We start from the raw sequence: 7105 nt of genomic DNA on the forward strand, positions 1-7105 counted from the left end.
TGATTGTAGCAGGGAAATCAGAGTGGAATTCAGAGTGCGAGGAAGCCTTTACCCGCCTCAAGGAGATGTTGTCCGCCCCACCAGTCCTTTCGAAACCTGTCCAAGGCCTACCCTTGCATTTATACCTCTCTGTTGGCGATCACGCAATAAGCTCGGTGATTCTTCAGGAGGTGGATGGCGAGCAAAAGATAGTCTATTTCGTAAGCTATACACTTCAGGGGGCAGAGGTCAGGTATCAGAAGATAGAAAAAGCGGCGCTCGCCGTCTTCGTCACCGCCAAACGCCTACGACCGTATTTTCAAAGCTTTCAGGTAAAAATAAGAACTGACCTTCCTTTGAGACAGGTATTGCATTAGCCAGATTTTTCATGAAGGCTTGTCGCGCGGTCCGTGGAGTTGTCGGAATATGGATTGCAATATGACAAAGGGGGAAAGGTCGGCGCACAGACCTTAGCGGATTTTGTGGTGGAATTGACGCCAGAAGAAGGGGAAAAGGTGAGCATGCAATGGATATTGTTTGTCGATGGGTCGTCAAACGAAAACGGAAGCGGGGCTGGGGTCACGCTGCAGGGGCCCGGGGAGTTGGTGTTGGAACAGTCCCTCAGATTCCAGTTCTGTAAGACCCGAAATTAAATAGAACGTTTAATTATTTAATTTCCTTAATTTACGACAACAAGTATTTTGTTATTAATTATTTGTTATTGTTATATTATTCGCGCCACGACGGCGGGAAATACCTTAAGGAATATTTCCCTTATAGTTAATTAATCGAGTGTTTATATTGATTATTTTTATATTATTTTCTTAACTCGAATCTAATCGCGATTCGGGAAAATTAATTAAGTAGTAATTAATTTCAATATTTTGATTTTATAAAGTTATTTAAAAGTAAGGATTTAATTATAATTATTTTTGTGTGTATTATCTTATTTTAATTTTAATAATTTATATTCTTTAATTATCTCCTTCTTTAATGAAGAGATGACCTGTTCTAACAGGTCACCATTCCTTCATTACTTGTGATAGCCTATCAAGCATCACAAAGGAATATTCTTTATTCATTTTCCTTCCCAACCACTCATTCAAAATATCTATTTCTCCTCTCATCCTCACCACACATTCAAATTTCTGATCACACTCTCTCTCAACGTGGGCCCTACCCCACACCAATCAGAATTCAATACACTCTCTCCCCCATTCACTCCCTCACGCTCTCACTCTCTCATTCTCCCCTCTCACTAGACATCTCTCTCCCTTTCTCCTCCTTCACTTCTTCTTCCTCCATCTCTGCAACAAACACTTCCCTCCATGGCTGAGCAAAACGCCGCCACCCATGGCCAAGCCACCACCGCCACGAGCGCCCCTCTACTCACGGATGCTGCCACTAACCGCACCACCATCACCGTTCCTTCTTCTTCATCTCAAGGGAGCCACCATGAATGAACCACCACCACCTTGAAGCCACAGCCGCGAGCTCCTCTCCCCTGTTTCGCGAGCTCCGCCGCACCACCACCACGTCCAGAAGCGACGAAGAGCTAGAGAAAAACAAAACCCTAAAACCGCCACCTTTAAGCTTCGATCTCCGGCGAACCCCTTAGCTTTTGGAGAAACGAAACTACCACTGAACTCCCCTCATCATCAGCTTCAAAACCCCTAAAGAAATTTTGGATTCCGACCACCTTCGCCGGAAACCGCCGCCTCCGGCGTCTTCTCCGACGAGCTTTGTTCTGAGAAAGGATGTCAATTTCTCAAAGCTCTTGATCTCCTCTTCCTGAATCCAAGGCTCAATCATCATTAAGAGGTGATTATCCTTATCTATTTCAAATTTCCCCTTTCAAACCCTAATCTTCTTTATTCCGGATTGTTTGGTTGGAGGAGAACGGAGGGGAGGGGAGGGGAGGGGAGAGATTTTTAAAATCTGATTTTGTTTGGTTCAAACTTTAGGAGGGGAGGGGAGGGAAATGGAGGGGAGCAAAATCCCTCCAACCTCAATTTTTTGTTCCCCCCAAAAGTGGGGGAATTAGGAGGGGAAATAAATTTCTGACAAAAATAACCCTACACAAATCTAAAAATTACAATTTTTAATTTTTTATCCTAGGGTTTCCCTTCTTTTATTTACTTCCTTCTTCATACCAACTGCCGGCCCCTCTCTCTGCAATCGCCTCTTGTGCATGGTCTGGCGGTGTTTCGCCTCTGTAGTGTGCCGGTTTTGGTGTTCTTATTTGGTTTCCGACTCTGGAAGATTCGTGGCTCTGTTCGCCCTTATTTTAGATGGAAAAATTGGTTCAGCTTCGCTTAAAATTGGGTCTGTTTTTTGCGTTCTTAATCGAGGCTCTGTTTCTTTGACGATTTGGAGTTTCTTTCCTGACGTGGTTGAGTTTCTGATTGCCCTTGATTTGGTTGTAATTTCCGACTCTGTTCTTTGGTGATTTGGGACTCTGCCATTCTGTTTTTGTCTTAAAATTGGGTCTGTTACGTTTCTGTTTGCTTTGATTATATTGTAATGGCATTGTAATTCAAGTAAATATTGGTATTGGGTATAAAAGTAATTTAAATTATATAATCTCTTCCCTCCCCTCATGAACAAAATAAAAATAAGTTATTTTCCCTCCCCTCCCCTCCTATGAACCAAACATAATAAGTATTAAAATCTCTCCCCTCCCTTCCCCTCCCCTCCCCTCCCCTCCATTAAAATCCCTCCCCTCCCCTCCCTTCCTTTGAACCAAACAGTATGTTCATCTCCTAATCTCCTTATTCCTTGTTCTCTGCCACTGTGGCTCAGAGCTCGCTGGTCATCAGAGGAAGAGAAGGCTGTGACCAGAGGAAGAATTGAAGTTCAGCCCCACAGCTTGACACTTGAGGTAGTGGGAGAAAGACTGAAACACTGTATGCTCCTCTAAATAATATATCTCTTGTCTTTTGATGTCCATGTACCTTGTAAAATTAATGAAAGAATATAGAATAGTGTATGTGTGTGTGGTGTGAGTGATAGTGTTATGGTTGTTGATTTTTGAGGGCATGAGGGTTCAGCCCTTAATGTGCTTGAAAAGCTTTTGCGAAAACTCACATAAAACTATTGTTGTTTTCGAAAGTAGTAGCCGCTGTTTTGTTAAAATTGTATGTTTCGGTTAAGATTTTCGAACTGTAATCTTCATAAAAGTTGTAGCTTTTTTTAGCAAACTTTTGCCACTGGTTTCGTGTCGTTTCGATTTGCCTAGCTCAAGTTATACGCATTTTGGTGAGCACGGGTTAAGCTGTCCCGTTTCTCACGAACTGTTGTAGCATTTGATTTTTCGTGAATTTTGTACTTTGAATCTGGATTTGAAAATTTATGAGGATTTACAGAACCTGTAGATGAAGCCAGGATAAAAATATTATATTTTTCGGAGTTTATTTGACGTATTTAAAAATTAGCTAAAGTCGCTGTACAGTTTATAATCGTTTGACAAAATTAGTTATTTCAAGTGAAAAGAGTTGTTTTAGGAAAAAGATGAGAAAACCTTTTATTTTAAAATTATATTACAATGTTTGGAGTAGGAAAACTTCTTTTGAAACTTGCTTACGTACGTTGTTTATTCGTTTATGAAAATCAAGAACGTATGAGTCTTTATGCACATTTATTCGTTAAAAAGTGATTGCGAAAAGTTTGAAAGTCAAACGAGTTTTTGGAGTGTTAGAGAATAAGTGTTCAAATATTACCTCTTTATTTATGGACGTCTAGGAATAACATGTACGGATAGAGATAGAACAATTAAGTTTGGATTTCCGATTGAGGAATTAGACTTTGAAAGGTATTAATTAGAATAGATTAAGTTGTGATTGCAATCTTGATGTTGGAAGATGACTTAGGATTGAATCTTGAATTTCAAGAAGTTTATGAGCTTTACTATAAATACTTGATTTTAGGAGGTCTAGATTTGAAACTTTGGAAGTTCGAGGACTTAGAAGTAATTAAGGGATTAATTGAGGACTAGAAGCCGTTTCTTAGAGATTGAGGACTAATCTATAAGTTTGAGATTTTTGTAGAACCAAGTGGAGTTTCAAAGAGACTAGGGTCTTTGCCTAACGAGACATCTCGAGTTTAAGCTTAAGAGAAATGATTCGATTGTTTTGAAAGAGCTTATGAGTCTTGAATAAGTACATAATCATTAGGTAAGAAGAATTGTTTGTCTTGGAAGTTAACTATGGTTTATGGATTACTTGATAAGAGTTAGTGGATTTGATAAGAATTGATAATGATACAACGTTGGCTTGAGGAATAGATTGTGAGAGCGAGTTGAGACATTAAGTTGTTGTAAGTGACTCGATAAATAAGTATTCTTTATTGGCTCTTTCTATTTTAACAAAGATATGAGTATTTGGTTTTAAAGCTGATTTACTAAGTCAAAAGCTTTTGAAACATTGTTATTGTTTTGTTGTCATTATGATGACTTGTCTTAATTTCAGCGATTGATCCTAATGGTTTATAACCATTGCGAAGATTCAGTTTAACTTGTGTTTTCTTTGAGTCTTTTGCTTGAGGTTGTAGCTATAGAATTAAGTAGTAAGTAGCGCGATTAGTGATTTCGTTCAGTATGCTTATGAAAGGTACGAAGAACGGAAGCACCTTGCATCGAAGCTACGCAATGGAATAAAGCGAGTCTAAATGGGGAAAGCAAATATGTGATTGGATTGGAGTTGCAACTTAGTAAGGGAGTTGGCTAAGGTGAGGGCAACTTACTTACTAGCTATTGCTTTGTAGGCGTCGATTAATTCGACTTGATTATTGTTTTGAATATTAAATATTGCCTTGTTAGGGAATATTGCTTGGATATTGTTTATTTCCTTGAACTGGGAAATGTTTTTGGAGGCTTCGGCCGAGTGAACTTATATGAGACATGTGTCTCCGTTTTCTGAGAGGCTTCGGTCGTTTACTGGTTTCTGTCTTATGATTCCCGCACCGTATTATTGTTGCATCGCTCTTTAGAGCTGAATATTGTTGAATTGATATCGAATTGTGCGGGTTGACGCGACTGCTGAGCGTAGGACATTTGAGTTGTTTTTGTTGATCTTTCGGGTTGAGAAGAAACCCTAGGCAGGCTCTGACGGAGGTCTGAGACCTAGCTCTTCCTTTGAATGCTTAGACTTTTCCCGGGAAATACATTTGGGGGATTTTGGGAAACTTTGAATAGTTAGAATTTGGAACTTGAGAACATATGGAACTGGATTTCGATAACAAACTTCATAATTGATTTAACTCAACTTGGAATGCTTTAATTAATTAAAGAGAACTTTGAGAAAATTTAGGGGTTGGAAATGATTTTGAAAAAAACGGGAAAAAGTCGAGAAGCCTTGAGTTTTGAGTTTTGAGGTGGTTGCCATGAGGGTGAACCACGGTGACGAGAGAAAGTCACCGATTACTTTTAGTACTCTTGCTCGTTGTAGCTTTTGTCGTAGAGCCGACAATGATTTGAGTTTGTTGAGAATTGGTGGACGCCACGAGGGTGAGCCACGGTGATGAGAGAAAGTCACCGAGTACATTGGTACTCTTGTTGATGGAGTTTATGTCGTAGAGTCGACATTAAACCCTTGAGTTTTGAAATTGAGGTTAAAGCTAAACACTTGCGTTGTGAGGACGATTCGATGTTTGGCTAACCATATTGCATCATGCATACATTCGGGGTTGAGACGGTCGAAAGACCGGGCCTCGGTGAAGTTGAGACGTCTTCGGTCGGGCTTCACGAAGGTTGAGACAATCTGAAGATCGGGCCTCGGTGAAGTTGAGACGGCTTCGGTCGGGCTTCCAGAAGGTTGAGACGGTTGGAGGATTGGGCCTTCATGAAGAACACCAAGAGTGTTTCTTCGGCATAGCGGGCGGAAATGGTTAAACCTGGAGGGGTTAGGACTGATCCGACTATGCATGGGTTTGTAAGTGACACCCGAGCGGAAATGGTTAAACACTGGCCGGTGTTAGTACTGACTCGATGGTGCCCATCCCAATTGAACTATTCGGATCATTTGAAACACATTGCAAGCATACATGCACCCTAACTGGAATTGTGTGATATTGTCTATTGAATTGTTGATTAGAGCCTTGATAACATGCTAAGTATATACCTTAGGATATGCAACTGAGAACCTATATAAGTATATACCCCTTTTGTCGCATGTTGATTGTATATCTATTGTATACTGTGAGTTGACCCTCGCGCCTTGGCTTTGGTTGTATGTTTGTGTTCGGGCGGTCGGCCTGCTGTCAGACAACGAAAGTTGGTGATATGAGCAGATGCTACTCCATGTGGAAGGACTATAGAAGACTCGAAGAATAAAGTCAGGTGTAAGGCTAGAGCCTTTGGGTAGAATAAGCTTACCGTTATTGGTTTAAGCTTGTAGGATAATTTTATGATTCACATTTGAGGTTTTGGGTAGGTTCCGGTGCATTGCTTGCCTATGGTTACCTACTGTGGAAATCATAGGGAGTATATCGGATCTATGGAGTCATTGCATAGTGGGTCCGTTGTTAGATCTTATTTTATTTTTCTTGTCCGTTATGTTGTGCCTTGGTCAAGGCCAGATTTAAATTACTTACGGTTGGGAGTATGCATTACATGTTTTAGAAATGCTTCGAAAAGGAAAAAAAAAATACTCACATTTACAAATCCCTTTTGGAAAAGATTGCATATTTACTTTAACATGCTACTACCGTGGCACCTGAAAATCGGGGTGTTACAAGTTCAAAACTAGCAATAACCAAGCAGAATATGAAGCTCTTATTGCGGGTTTAAAACTAGCAATTGAGGTGCAAATTGACAGTCTACTGGTAAGAACGGACTCGCTGCTAGTGGCAAGCCAGGTCAATGGGGAGTTCCAGGTAAAGGAGCCGGCCTTAATAAAGTATGTGGAGCGCGTGCGGCAGCTCATGGGTCGTTTGCAACAGGTGGTAGTTGAATTCGTGCCGAGGACACAAAACCAAAGGGCGGACGCCCTAGCAAAGCTGGCAAGAACTAGGAAGCCTGGCAACAACCGGAGTGTGATTCAAGAGACCCTCGCCAATCCCAGCATAGAGGGGGATTTGGTGGCTTCGGTTGTTCGCCAGGAAACTTGGATGAATCCCATCATTGACATTC

At 40.8% G+C, this 7105-nt stretch overlaps 1 long non-coding RNA gene across 1 annotated transcript; it reads left to right on the plus strand.

Moving 5' to 3' along the window:
* The first annotated feature begins 1105 nt into the window (after positions 1–1105).
* Positions 1106–3201, plus strand: LOC130737574 (uncharacterized). Its single transcript, XR_009018793.1, has 2 exons — positions 1106–1800; positions 2782–3201. It is a non-coding gene; the product is annotated as an uncharacterized LOC130737574 (long non-coding RNA).
* The last annotated feature ends 3904 nt before the right edge of the window (positions 3202–7105 follow it).

Source organism: Lotus japonicus, chromosome 2, assembly GCF_012489685.1.
Source record: "Lotus japonicus ecotype B-129 chromosome 2, LjGifu_v1.2".
NCBI lineage: Eukaryota > Viridiplantae > Streptophyta > Magnoliopsida > Fabales > Fabaceae > Lotus > Lotus japonicus.